Genomic DNA, 15,443 nt, shown 5'->3' on the forward strand with positions numbered 1-15,443 from the left:
ATTACAGGCATGCACCACCACGCCTGGCTCACAATTTCTTAAATAATCCCCCCTCAAGTCAAAGGATAATGCTTTCAAAATTCTAAACCCAAATGGACATATATACTAACATATGACTTAAATGAGGCAAAATTATGCACAGAAGCAAAATATCCAACCATAAATGCATCAAATGATACAAAGAAGTAGACCTAGAATTCTGGCATAAGAGATCAGATATTTAAGTTTACTCAGATACTCTGAAATCTAAACCCTCAAGCAACTTACATTCAAAGTAGGTAGGAAAGAGATTAGTTATTTAAGGTTCATCCTCAAGATACCTTCCATCTACTTATCTATGAAGCATACCAGTTTTTAATTTTCCAATTAATTCTGGATTCAGAAAATTGTCTGGGAAAGGTTTTTTTTTTAAAAAAAAAGATATGTCAAGCATGGTGGCACACACCTATAATCCTAGAGACTTGGGAGGCTGAGGCAGGAGGACCATAAGTTTGAAACCAGTCAAGGCCTTGTTTCAAAGTTAAAAAAAAAAAAAGTGCTAGGGATGTGGCTTAATGATAGAGCACCCTTGGGTTAAGCCCTCAGTACCAATATTAAAAAAAAAATTTTTAAGAGAGAAACAGAAGATATAATCTCTGATTTCAAGATGTGATGATCTTCTTCAAGAAACAAGTCTATGGGACAGAATAATGATAGGCATATTTAAAAAGACAATAATAGGGACAGTGAGTGTGGCTTAGTGATAAAGTACTTGCCTAGCATCAAGACAAGCGTTCAATCCCCAGGACCACTAAAAATAAGACAAAAATAAAATGAAAGAGATAATAAAAGAAAGTATAACTTAAAATTAAAGTGTGTATTTTGTGATAAAGAAGAGATCAATGTTAGCCCAAGTGCTGCCCTTATGAACATCTAGTTTTCATTTGTCTAGGGCTGGGGGGGCGGGGGAGAAGAGTATGTTCCAAAAAGCCATTTCACAGGTTTCCGTCCCCAGCTTCCCTCCTCCAGAATGATACTGTCTGTCCTCCATGACCTCCCCCTACCTACTTGATTGCTGCTTGTGTATTTCCGGGTTGCGAGGACCCTGTCTTATCCACAGGATAGTCACACAGGGTCAACGGTCTGAGGAAAGGCAGAGATAGGAATGAGCACCTGGGACAGGCAGCCTGAGCCCCCGCCTGATTAGAACTGAGCACCTAAGTGAGGAAGCGTGAGAAGCTAAGTCTGGGTGAGTGTGACATAGTGGGTGAACTTGGGCAAGAGCTAGAGGCTGGCCAGGCAGGTGGTACACTTACCCTCAGATCCTGAGCCCACCCGTGACAGGAAATTAATGCTACTTCTTTGGTTTAGAAGTTCTGCCTAGGAAGGTCTGACCTGAAGGAGTAAAGTGAGGAATTACTAGAGGCTTCTGTAGGGAGCAGGTGTGAGATAAGGGCAGCAGTGGCTGGTCCAATAACACAGGTGGGAAGTAAAGGTCAGGGACCAGGCATTATCTAGCCACAAAAGTACTAAGCAAATAGAGGTGGAAGATAACAGCAATTTTACAAAAAAAGGTCTTCTGAGTTTTACATGCTGTACAATATTCACAGCTCAATAAAATATATTGACAATGTGGGCGTGGTGGGGCACTACAGCATTTGATGGAGGGTCACACTACATTGAGAAGCCAATCAGCATTATGGCTATTTATTTAAGAGTGTTATCTCTGGACACCTGTTTGACATTGGGCTTAGCTACTTCCTAACTGTGTGGACTTTGGGAAGTGACTTTACCTCTGTGAGTCCATTTTGTCATGTGAAAATGGGGAAATCCCTACCTGCTCTCTCAGAGTGCTCTAAGAAGTGAGGAGACTTTCTAGGTATTAAAATAACTTTTGTTGAAACAAAAATATACGCCTAGTATGTTAAATAGATTGCAAAGGACGGTAAATGTATTGGGAAAAAAAGGATGAGGCATTGACCACTGCTGCAGATACAGAAGTCTGGAAAGATTTCCCTGAAGAGATGAATGCAGGGGGAGACCCAAAACGATAAGAGGTACTGCTTTAGTCAGCTTTTTCACTGCTGTGACCGAAAGACCTAATAAGAACAACTTTACGGGAGAAAAAGTTTATTTGAGGGCTCACAGTTTTAGAGGTGGCAGTCCACACCCAGCCAGATCCATTCCCTGGGGCTCAAGGTGAGGCAGAACGTGATGGTGAAGAGTGGTGGAAGAAAGCGGCTCACAGGATGACCAGGAAACAGAGAGACTAACTCTACTCACCAGATACAATATATATAACCCGGGCTAGGGCTGGGGCTCAGCGGTAGCACACTTGCCTGGCATGTGTGAGGCAGTGGGTTCAATTCTAAGCTCCGAATATAAATAAATAAATGTCTATCAACAACTAAAAAAATATTTTAAAAATATATATATAATCCAAAGGCATACCCTACCTGTCTTTGGTTACCACTCAGTTAATCCCCATCAGGGGATTAATCCTCTCACTGTGTTAAGGCACTCAGAACCCAATCATTTCACTTCTGAATATTCTTGCCTTGTCTCACACATGAGCTTTTGGGGGACATCTAATATCCAAACTATAACAGGTATCAGGCAAGAAGAGAGAAGAAAGGTGTAAGAAGGGTACAATAATACTGAAGTTTTACTAAAGTGGTGAAAAGCCCTTCAACGGTCTGACTGGTTGAAGCACAGAAGCAACGTGACATGTCTGGTTTATTACATCCTTCCTGAACCACAAATTACCTTTGACCTTTTGCAAAGGATTATGCAGTGTCTACAAGGTAGACCTAAGGATATCCCAATAACATCCTTTTCTTTATATGTGTTTTTTTTTTTTTTGGTAATTGTAGATGGACAGCATGCCTTTATTTGTTTATTCTCATGTGGTGCTGAGGATCGAACCCAGTGCCTCACACATGCAAGGCAAACACTCTACCACCGAGCTACGACCCCACCAACCCTCTGTGCTGTTGTTTGTTATAATTTAGCGATAACCAAAAATAGGATACCTTGACTTGTGAACACCAAGAATATAATAGTACGAAAGAGGAAACAAACATGATTCTAGAAAAAGACAGGAAATGCCCAGTGGCAGTGCTCCTGTGTTGAAAACCCATTTCTGGGTTCACCTTTATTCACGGTGGTGCTCAAACACGATCATAACTCACCATGAAGACAACATGCACTGTCTACCGTGTGTTCTTAGGCACTGGTCATACATTTTGACTTACCAGCCCACTTTCCTTTCCTAAGACCGTCTGATCCCCCATATAATATACTCCTCCAAAAGCTTAAGGTTGAGACTTAGGGAAGAAGAGGTAACAATTCCAAAACTACTAAAATTTAGATGTATTCAGCACTAATACTAAGGTCAGCTATAAATTTGCACACCATTACTTTGGTGTTCTATAAAGAACTGTGGCCATTTTGGTCAATGAGGGGATAAGAGTGCCTGTCTTAAAACAAAAATTATGGAGTGCATTAGATTATATTTTTTCAAGCAACGGAACAGAATAATGTGATAAAAGTTTTCCACAAAGATTTCTTTTTTTAAAATATTTATTTATTAGTTATTGGCGGACACAACATCTTTGTTTGTATGTGGTGCCGGAGGATCGAACCCAGGCCGCACGCATGCCAGGCAAGCGCGCTACCGCTTGAGCCACATCCCCAGCCCTCCACAAAGATTTCTAAGATGGAAGTTACAGCAGTAGGCATGCCTCGGGCCATGGGTCCCCAGTAACAGCGGCCACTTGCTTTGCTAATTCAGCAAGGAGTGTGAGAATATAAAGCAACCTCTCTGGCTAGAGTTGGACACCAGTGGAGGTGGGGACAGGAGGAATTCCATTCAAACTACCAGATGTTTCTGTCCCACTGTCACTTGGCCAAATGTCAGAAACACAATTGGAATCAATCGCTCTTCTGAGTCACCTGATGGTCTCTCCAACTTCCAGAAGCATGCTTTTAAACAGCCCTAATTCCTGGTGACCCTCCTACATCACCAGTCCAGACTCCATTCCCCTCCCCATCAGGACACTCCCTGGACGAACCAACTTGGCCTTGGCTAATACCTTTCAATGGTATAAACCATCATACCATGAAACAGGGTGTATGGCCCTTTTGGCTGACAAGAATTGAGGTCTCCACTAAATAGCTCCTATTTCTATTAAACACTCTGTTTAGATGTTACAGATAAACAAAGGCAAAATCCTTGCCCCTGAGCAACTGACACCAATGTGTACCATACCATGGTGAATTTGGTTGGCCAACAGCCTCAGCGAGAAGGTAACTAAAATGAAAACAAAGACCAAACTGTCACCAGATTTTGGTGGTCACAGGCGAGCATGGCTCTTATAGCTTTAACATCCTCCCATTTCTTCCCCAAAGTGTGTCCAAATGATGTTCCACCAACTTCCTGTGACATTCTTCCTATTCACATGCAACTCTCAAACCATTCCTCTCTGCTCTTCTTGCTAAAAATGTCTCATCTGTGTTATTTCTCTTCTCACGCTTTACCATCTGTTAAATAAATATAGCCAGGATGCCACATCAGAAATCCCCTGTGAGCCCCACTATAATACTTTCACCTACTCAATCAACAATTAACCACTGAATGCCTATTTCATTCCAGGTTTTGGGTTGATGTCTGACATTAGCTGTATGGAAACTGAACCTCTCTTGGTCTTAGGTTCCTTAAAGTAAATAATAACACTGCCTAACCCTCCTACCATCACAAACCTGTCCTGCAGATTAAATGACACAACTTAAGCTGTGTTATAAATCAAGATAAGACACAGATCTGTCACCCTACCTCTACCAACACCACACACATAACTGTAGCGCATACTTTTTCAAAACACACATAACTGACCTCACTGGATTCTCACAAACTGTGAGTTAGACCAAATGGACAAAGAACACTGTTCTTATTGTGCTCCAGATGAAAAACCAAGGTGCCAAGAACATAAGTGACTTCCTCAAGAAGCTAAGACTAGAATCTAAGCCTCTGACCCACAATACAATGCTATTCTTCCTACACCTTGATTTTTATTTTAAATACATTTTCATTGGTACATAAAACCATAAAAACTGAACAAATCTACGGTGTACCATTTGATGTTCTGATATAAAACTGTGCAATGTTTAAATGAGGGTAAATTGGGGCTGGGGATGTGGCTCAAGCGGTAGCGCGCTCGCCTGGCATGCGTGCGGCCCGGGTTCGATCCTCAGCACCACATACCAACAAAGATGTTGTGTCCGCCGAGAACTAAAAAATAAATATTAAAAAAATTCTCTCTCTCTCTCTCTCCTCTCTCACTCTCTCTTAAAAAAAATGAGGGTAAATTTATCTCTCATTTTTTCATTTCTTTATCGTGAAAACATCTAAAATCCTTTCATCTAATTTTTTGAAATATATAGTACATTATTATTACCTAAGGTCAACCTACTGTGAAAATCAAAACTTCCTGCTCCCAGCTAATGGTAACTGAATACCCACTGGTTAAGATTTCCTTACCCTTCTCTCCCCCACCTTTACTCCCCGCCCCGCCTTTGTTGGTACTGGGGATTGAACCCAGGGCACTTAAACCACTGAGCCACATTCTCAGTCCTTTTTAGTTTTTTATTTTGAGGCAGGGTCTCACTAAGTTGCTGAGGCTGGCATAGAACTTGCAATCCTGCTTCAGCTTCCCAAATCTCTGGGATTACAAGTGTGCGCCAATGCATCCAGCTCTACTTTTACTGTTTTTAAGTAAAAATCAGCATGATTAGTTTAAATCATGAATAGTTTTTGGAAACAAGTGCGATTTTTTCAAGTTATCTAAGAAAACCTTCCCTCAGTTACCAAGACTTCTAGACCTGTGCTATTCCCTGTACCTTGAGATGTATATCAAGCAATAATGTAAAGGCTTCTACAGCGGGCACAGGGGAACAAGCTCTTCTCTGGAACATGATAACCCTGCCATATTTTTTTTCTTTTAATTACAGGCAGGCAGGGGGCCACAGCAATAGTAACCAAAGCAGGAAAGAAAAATAGCTGATGGAGAGATGAGGATGAATGACCACACCACTGGGCCACAAATGTCAGAGTCCTCAGGATCCCTGGGGCTGCAACAAAGGCAGAATCAAGTCAAAGCCCAAAGAACTCAGGCTCCGAGGACAGGCTCTGTGTAAAGAAGAAGGGTGATGCCTGCTTAGTCGCACTCAAGAAAACCTGTTGTTACGCTCCAACAGGGGATAACAGTTCAAAGCTGCACCTGGGTACTTGGAATTCCACAACTTTAAATCATGTGACACCTTCTAAAGTGAAGCCAGCCCTTATTCACACTACTCTTTGGGCACACCACCAAAGAGTGTCCACAGACAGATCTGTGATTGTTTCAGCTTTCCTCATCAGGGCATGTTCTGAGCATGAATAATTGACCCATGTGGCCATAATTTGAAGCACCAGGGACAATGCCCCAAGGACTTACCCAACTTCTGCTTACACCCAACTCCTTTTGTCTACACATAACCATTCCCAAAATTCACCAGGCTAAATGTTTAAAATATGAATAATATACCTACGGGTTCTGTTATTTCCAGAGAACTAAAAAAATATATATGTGTGTATGCTTAAAATCCCTAATCAAGCTTCTTTCAGTGCTTGCCAACCTCCTGCATAAGCCCCCAAACAAGAGCCAAATCTGTTGGCAATGGACCTCACGTCATCCTAGAAAATGGAAGAAGCTGGTAACTCGGTACAGGTATGTCCCCTCCCCATAAAGCCTCTGCAGATGGACAGGCTAGGGGAACACCAATCTCTGACACTCCAACAGGGGGCCCCTTAGATATCAGGAACAGGTAACCTCAGGCCCCGGGGTGTCAACTTAGCTCTGGCCACTCATCACCTCAACAGAGAGCCAGACCTCAGTGGGCTTGGGCTGAATAAAGGGACACCATTCTAGACGTTAAATGAACGCTTAACTCAATTGCTTGAGGTTTTCTGAGGCTATATAGTGGCCCCAGGCTCATTTTCACCCAGTCCTTGGGTGTCCTCAGCCCTGTGGAAAGGCAGGGATGTGATATTTAGTCATCAATGACGCTAGCAACAGGAGCTGGCAGGCAGTGCCACCATGCAATGACTGAGATCCTCGGTTACTTCCATGCAGTTTGCTACTAATTTGCTACACAGACTATGAGAGCTGACCATGTGCCAGGCAAGGGCCATCTATATGGCTTAAAGTTGCAAAACCAAACTTACAGCACATTTCATAACCCTGAAGCAAGGCTGCCTGATGCTGGCATAACTTTTTACTACTGGCTTTAGTTCATCCATCTCCCTGAGGTATCCCTGGAAAATCCCTGAACTGCAGGCCCACAATGACACGGCAATGTCTAATGCTAACAATACAACTCCAAGTCTAGACTTCTGGAGCAGACTACTACTCCCCATCATTGTGGCACATTATTGTCAGCCTAGATTAAAAAGGAACTATGCTTTGCTCTCAATATTTAGGTTACTAGAAATCTACCTTTTCATTTTTAAGACCTCAGTCTTATAGAGTATTGCATATGAAATAAACAATTCTTTGGCATTTGTAGCTTACTCTGGATATGCTCATTCTTACATTTATTCTGCTTAGATACTTTAAATTTCCTATTCACAAGTGCTGAGGGGGCCACATATTCTAAGGGACCTATTATGCTCAAGAATAAGAGTGATAGCTGAATGCAGTGGCTCACACCTGTAATCCCAACCAATCCAGAGGCTGAGGCAGGAGGACCTCAAATTCAAAGTCAGCCTGGGCAATTCAGTGAGGCCCTCAGCAATTTAGTGAGATCCTGTCTCAAAATAAAAATAAAAAACGACTGGAGATGTAACTTGGTGGTAAACTGCCCCCCGAGTCAATCCTCAGGATACCCCTCAACAGCAAAAAAAAAAAAAAAAGAAAGAAAAGAAATCAATTTGCACCATGGTTCAAGTTGGAAAAGCTCCCCTATACCCCAGGTCTAATCTTCAAATCTCAACTCCCAGCCTATTAAAGCCCAGATAAACTTTTTTAACTCATGACATGCTATATTAGGTCAACTTTAACCTATCAACAAAGACAGTTAATTCTCATTATTCACTGTAATTATATTCCATAAAGTCACCATAAGCACTGAATTAGGTTCTTTTGAGTCTCTGCTCAGACTTTTTGTTGTACTGGGGATTGAACCCAGGGATACTCTACTACTGAACTACAGCCCCAGCCCTTTTCTATTTTGGGGCCCTGTGTAGGGCCTCAACAAACTGCCCAGGCTGGCCTCAAGCTTGTAATCCTCCTGTCTCAAGCCTCCTTGTAATCTCAAGGATTACAGTCTACACCACCATACCCAGTTTATCTCCTTTTTCTTTGTATTTCTGTTCAGAGATTCTTTACTAAATATCTATTGTTGATTCCATAATGCTAAACCCAGAGACAACAGCCTTGTAACTATCTAATGCTGAACCCCACAGGAATTTTCTGTCAAGACTATTGAACCCCTCTTGGCTCTAGACAGCACTTCAGCACCACATTTAAAGGCAATTTTTAACAAAATCCCAAGCATAAAGCATAAAAATGCCAAAAAATAAGGTGGTGCTAAAGAGTCCCCCAAAGCACACTTGTTTATATGTATGTAATTTGAGAGCTGAAGAAGAAGGCAAAATATTGCTTTTTTCCACCTCAGCTGGGAACACGTGCACTCAAATTTTTTCCTCACCATGTACTTGCTCCCCAATGTCTAACAAAGCACTGCAATTACTGCTTTCGGGGTTTCAAACACATTTTTGCAAGTAGGCAAATTCATAAATATGAATCAGCTGTATCTGATTATCAGGCCTGAGGCAGGAGACACAGAAAGTACATTCTATACTGTATCCCAGATACAATGATTTTTTTTTTCCTGGTTTCAACATCTCCTGTTCTCTTTCCTCTTCTACCTTGGCAGTTTGTACCATCAAGATTTGGCAACTTAGTTCCTAGATTTTTGTTTTGCAGTACTAGGGATCCAACCCAAATCCCTAGCTTCACAAATGCTAGGCAAAGACTGAATTACATTCCCATCCCTATTATATTTTGAGACAGGGTCTTGGCTGAATGGCCCAGGCAGGCCTCAAATTTTTAACTCTCCTGCCTCAGCCTCCTGAATTGCTGGAATTTCAAGCATGCACCACTGTGCCCAACTGTTTTTTAATGTGAATGGGTCCTATTGGTAAGAGGCTGATTTAGCAATATTTGCTTTAATTTGCTTTACTCTTCTATTAAGCCCACACACCAAGACTTCATTAACTTTAGGATATATCTTAACAAATGTTCCACACACACAATTTCCTCCGCCACCAGTTTCTCATACCTGCAACAGCTTTTCTCACTCAGACATTAAACAGACTGGATAATATACTTAGTCATAATTTACTAAGTTTTTTCTATGCTTCACTCAACTTGCAACTGTTCGTATTATACTGTCACATTCAAAGTTGCAAGATGATTTTTATTTATTATTGTTACTACTCTAAATATTAAGTGAATTAAAAGTTGCATAGCAAGGCTATCCAGAAGAGACACACAGAAGAGACACAAAAGTAACATCTTCCTCTGGATCTGTCTAGCCATCACCAGAGGTAGGAGGTAACAACATATAACAATATGAACTCCAATAAGGAGTTAAAAGGAAGTTGACATTACAGAACATTTAAAAGTGAAGATTTTAGCTTCCTAATTACAGCTGCGCAGACTGTTAAAATCTTAAAGTCACAGCTCTACGTCAGTCAAGGGAAGTGGCAACAACTGTGTTTATGAAGTTCTCTCCAATCTTCAAAGGCTTTTATAAATAACCTAACACAAAATACTTTCAAAGCACATTATTCCTTGTAATTCCTGAAACTGTGTGATGTTCTGGAACAGACAGTATCACCCTCTTACAGAGGTAAACCAAATGCAAAGGTTAAGCATGAATAACTTTTTCTGGTCCAAAAACCTTCCTGACATAGCTAGGGGACTTGAACTCAAGTCTCTGGAGTAAGAAGCCAGAGCTGTTTTTACTACAACATTCACAGTTTTTGAATGCAGACCATGGTTATTTATAGCAGAATTGTCTTAATTGTATTGTGTTTTGATCAACAACAACAACAACAAAAAAATCAGTTTGCATTCCCTTCCAAATGGAAAAGCAAAGGCAGGCTGCCCAGAAGTGTGAAAACACAGTGGCATGGCAGGGGAAATCGGCCTGGGATTAAAATTTTGCCAAAGTGAAACAACAAATTAAAGGGTTTACATCATTTCCATGGGGCGGGGGACTTTTCAGCCAGATGCAACAGGAACTACACAAGACCAAAAGAAAAAAAAGAAAGACAAGACAAGACCTTAGAAAACTGTCTTGGGTATAAGAAACTTTTGAGGAAAGTATTTTTAAATAAATTCAGAACATGGAGATTTCGAGATAATAAGTAACTTCTCCCATGAACACTCCATGGGGGCTGGGGATGTGGCTCTGTGGTAGTGTTGCCTAGCATGCATGAAGCCTTGGGTTTGATCCCCAAGATCATTTAAAAAAAAAAAAAGAAGAAGAAGAAAAAAAAAGAAATCACTCCATTGGGTTCCCACTTAACGCTGCCCCCCCCCCAAAGAGATCTCTTTCAAACTTCCTACTCTACCCTTCTGGCAGTCATGCCAGTCTCCTCCTTAGCTACAGTGGGAAACAATGAGCTTCAAGGCCGTGGGCTTTAAAACACTAGGGCAAAGAATCAAAGTTTTGGTACGCAAAACTGACCTTCAAATCTTAACACGCAAACTGCCGTTTATTGTGTTTTGTCTTTGTTCCAAGTGAGTCTCCTTCTTAGTCAAGGTAGCCTTGGGTTTAGGAAAAAGATTCTAAAACCCTACAAAGTGGGTTAGTACCTTTTAAATAGAGGGGCAAGCAGCGCAGATAAAACTGCAAGAGCCGCCTCCACTTCCCCCCACACCCCCGCACCAGGCTGCTGGTTCCTATTAACCACAGAGAAGGAAATACAGCTAGCAACATACAGCACAGATGATCAAAGTGAAACCGATTTTTTTAATCATCTAGCTTAAACAGATGACTACATGCCAGTAAAGCGCATAAAGACTAACTTAACAGCCCCAGCAAGTACTGTCATCCTAATCTGAGACAAGTAAATGTCTCAGTGTGATTAATCAAAGGAGACTACCAAAAACAAAAAAAGAAAAAGAACTTTGCTTTTCGGCGAGGCCTGCACACAGTGCAGGAACAGTGTGCAGTTTTGTTTGGGGCAAGAGGCGGGAAGTGTAGTAAGAGGAAAGAGCCTGGTCCCTGCTACCCATCTTCTGCCCCTTCCCTCAGTCCCGCGCCGCAGCCCTGGCTCGAGGCGGGCCGGGACCAAGCGGATGCAGGGTGCGGGGCCTCTACGTCGGCCCGGTGCCTAGGACTCCCTCCACGAGCTGAATCTCCCGCTCCCGAAGCACAGTTGCTTCCCTTCCCAACGTTAGCCTCGTTTGCTGTCCTGTGAGGACAAGCCGCCTCCTCCCCTCAAGGAAGGCATCCCCGTCCCGCTTCAGGTCAACCCACTCCTAAGGTCCCCTGCAGGCCAGCCCTCACCCAGCTCGGGGCCCGCCCGGTTCTTGCTCACTCACCACCGGGCGGCTCCACGCTCGCCCGCCTCGGCCGGCCGGGCCCCTCAGGGGGCGGCTAGGGACAGAGGCGGGGCCGCCAGTCGCGCGGGGAGCACTCCGGGGGCGCGCGGACGCACAGGCGCGCTCGCGCCCGCGCTCCCGCACCGGCTGCCATTTAAGCACACGCAGACGCGGGCCGCGCGCGCCAGGCCGGCTCCGCGGCGGACCGGAGCGTGAGGAATCCCTGGAATGAGGCGCCGCCCGCCTTCTCCCGAGTTCCGCTGGGCCGCCCAGGCCACGCCCAGGCCACGCCTCCACCACGAGCAGGTGGGGGCCTAGCCCAGGTGAGCCCGTGGGGAGGCGGGGCCGGGGCCCCGAGCTGCCCGTGAAGCTCGTTCCCCTCCCCCGCAGGCCGCGCGCGGAGCGCCAGCTCGCACCTACCCAGCTACTGCAGGCGCGCTCGGGTGGAGAATATTAGCTGGGCCCCTCCGAGTAGGCGCTTGCAAATAAGGGCACGTGGGCACAGCCCACACAGTGTGCTCCCCGTGGGAACACACACCTTCAGTGCACAAACACAAAGGAACATTTGGTGCTCGCCCAGGTTCCTGCTGCTCAGGGCCAGGCACGTTCGCACACGCTCCCCATAGGTTCCTGCACCCCGCGGACACAGCACCGCAGTCCTGTCGTACTCCGTGGCCTCTAGACTTGCTGCCCCTTACCCGCCACTCAGCCCGCCCAGTTGAGCGCAATTGAATCAAATCTGCGGCACCCACGCTGCCTTTCGCTCCGACCCGCTGTCGTTCCCAGCCTCACACTCTGCAACCCAAGGGCGTAGCAACCCTGCAGCGCCTGGATCGGCGTCCACACCCGAGCCACACCGGCGCGCACAGCTGCCTCCCGCCTCCCCAGCTCCACGCTCCACGGGGCGCCACCCTGGGCTACTCTTGGCCTCTGCCCCTCGTTAGTCACCCACACCCAAGCCACACGGCCGGGACAGGCAGACGGCTCCACGTACCTGAAGGTACAGGTCGCACTTGCTTTGGAAGTCTGCGCTCAGGTGCCACCTGGAATCAGAAGAGCCGCTGCAGTTCAGGGCGCTCAGACGCGGTGGGTTTCCTCCCATTACAGCATTTTACACTCCGCCACTCCACAGCGCGCGCGCGCACACACACACACACACACACACACACACAAGCTCACTCACTCTCAACCCAGGCGCTCAGAGGCCTCTCTCGTCCCCCGCCCCCTCTCCTGGAGAAGGAAGTCCTAGTAAATCAAAACAGTGTGGAAGGGAGGGAGCCGAGTGGCGAAGGAGGGAGGTCAGAGTAGAAAGCGTCCCCTCCGCAGCTCGCACACCAGTGTTTGCTGTGTTTGGCAAACTCCTGGAGTCCACGACCCGGCCTGCTCTGAAATGGGCCCGGGGAGGGGCGGGGAGGAGGAGGTGAACGTTTCTAATTGGCGCAGGTTCTTATTACAGCGGCAGCGTCGACATGTGACCACGAAAAGAAAAGGCCTGTCTTTAATTTTTTCCTGTCATTCTCTGGAGATTTGCTGGGGACGGGATGGGGAGGGGAGGCCTGACATTCCCCCATCCCAGGCCGCCCTTGCCCCCCATTGTTTTTCTCATACTGCCACAATTAAGAAAACATTTGCTTAACATATTCAGCCGCTAACTTCATAAAATAAATAGTGACTGGACTTCCTCTAATTTGCTTTACGCGGCTTCACGTTGCTAACCTCCCGGGCCGGTCTCAAATCTCCGTGTTTAGGAGGAGCCCTTATCATAAGGGCTTTCCCAGGAGAGGGCTTTGGTGAGAGGGAATGAGAACAATTAAAACAAATACATTAGGGCTGGGAAGAAAAAAAAATGTTTTGCAGTTTTCAAACTGTTTTCCCATCTGCTACCTCATCTGATCCTGTCAACCCAGAGCACGTTACCTCATTGGATCCCAAAGCTGCTGTGTATGTAGGACAGGTACGAATAGCTCCATACTACAGTGAGAGGGGAGGGTTTAACTAAAACAGGTTGCCCTGATCTTGTGGCCCTGGTTAAAGGCATTTTCCTCCAATCCATCCACCTAGCTGATTTGAGCCCTGGAGATGTGACAGCCTAAGTGACATGCACAGCCACCCCTGGATTTCCTGGTTCCTCTCAAAATTCACAAATTGAAGGTGCCCTGTCCTCCCAATATTTTTGCTTAGACTTTCTTTAAGTTCATCAATAGTATCCTAATAGGAAAAGAAATTCTGAGAAAGATCACAAATCGGAGATGTTCATCCTGCCAGATTCAGACAGAGAATAAGGAAAGAATGAGGACTGCTGAGACAGATTCCAGACAGTGTGGCAAAACAGGGAAAGGGTTCCAGATTCAGACCTGGATTTGAATCCCAACCCACCTGTATTCATTAGGAAACTTTGGGCAAGTTATCAAGCCTCGGTTTTCTCATCTATTAAAACAGATGATAATTCTTCCTTTGAGGAGGTATTGGAGGAGCAAAGGACAAGGGAATAGTTACCTCTCCCCTTTTTTTCTCCTCCAGACTAGTCTTGCTGAGCAATTTATAGACACCCACTTATGCAGGAGGAATAGAGAAACAATCTGCCTAGATATTGCAAATGAATAATGATGACAAAATAATACAACTGCACATTTATAAAAATGGCCCAAGGTTCACAAAGTGTTCCCACATATCATTATCTCATTTGATCTTTATGACAACATTGCCATTTGCTTGCTACTAAATGATTTCCATTCAGGGTCAGTGCGGAGGTCCTAAAGCTGCCTTTGTAATTTCCATCACTGCTTAGAGTGAACCTTACTCTGAAAATAACTCATGGGGACAGAGGAACTTTTCTCATGGACATGACCAGTCTTCAGCCATTGCATGGATTCATCTCACTCCTTGCCTTACATCAGCAGGAGTGTGACTGAGCTCTGGCAGCATCCAAGCATGGTTGTTTTAGTCAAGTTGTTTTAGTTGTATAAAGTAGCAACATACACATTACCACCAAAAAAAAGTTAGCTATAAAGGTATAGGAGGGGTAGGCACAGTGGCCCAAACCTGCAATCCCACCAACTGAGGCAGGAGGATTGCAAGTTAGCAAGACCCTTCCTCAAAATAAGATTTAAAAATTTTTAAAGGACTAGGGATGTGGCTTGGGTATATATGTATAACAACTATATATATATATATATATATATATATATATATATGTATGTATATATGTATGTATGTATATATGTATAAAAACTATACCTGGGTTCAATTCCTGGTATTGCAAAAAAAAAAAATGAGAGAGGGGGGTGGGAGATGGAAGGAAGGGGAAAAGGTTTTAGGTATAGGAAAACTGGAATTAGAACACAGCACACAGTGTACTTTAGCCTAACAAATGACGCATAGAGATTCTATTTGTAAGATTAAAAATAAAATGAGGGCTGGAGTTGTGGCTCAGTGGTAGAGCACTCACCTAGCACATGAGAGGCCCTGGGTTCGATCCTCAGCACCACATAAAAATAAGTAAATAAAGATATTGTGTCCAACTAAAAAATAAATATTTAAAAAATAAAATAAAATGAGCCAGGCTCAGTGGTACATACCTGTAATTCCAGAGACTTGGAAGGCTAAGGCAGAAAGATCACCAAGTTCAAGGACAGCCACATCAACTTAGCAAGACCTGTCTCAAAAAAAAAAAAAAATTTAAGAGCTGGGGATGTATCTCAGTGGTAAAGTATCCTTGGGTTAAATCCCCAGAATCAAAAAAACAAAACATTAAAAAAATAAAATGAAAAATAATTTTAATAGAACATAAATTTGTGAAAAAACTAT

The 15,443-nt window shown here is 44.2% G+C and overlaps 1 protein-coding gene across 1 annotated transcript in view; it reads right to left on the reverse strand.

The window, feature by feature from the left end:
* Nucleotides 1-13,035, reverse strand: part of LOC144364692 (transcription cofactor vestigial-like protein 4) — a 47,745-nt gene extending 34,710 nt beyond the window's left edge. The window contains exons 1-2 of the mRNA XM_078036379.1: nt 12,972-13,035; nt 12,631-12,679 (exon numbers count right to left, since the gene is read on the reverse strand). The gene's annotated coding sequence lies outside the window, so the exon portion shown is untranslated. The remainder of the gene's footprint in view (nt 1-12,630; nt 12,680-12,971) is intronic.
* Between the last annotated feature and the right edge of the window lie 2,408 nt (nt 13,036-15,443).

Source organism: Ictidomys tridecemlineatus, unplaced genomic scaffold (assembly GCF_052094955.1).
Source record: "Ictidomys tridecemlineatus isolate mIctTri1 unplaced genomic scaffold, mIctTri1.hap1 Scaffold_348, whole genome shotgun sequence".
NCBI classification, from domain to species: Eukaryota; Metazoa; Chordata; class Mammalia; order Rodentia; family Sciuridae; genus Ictidomys; species Ictidomys tridecemlineatus.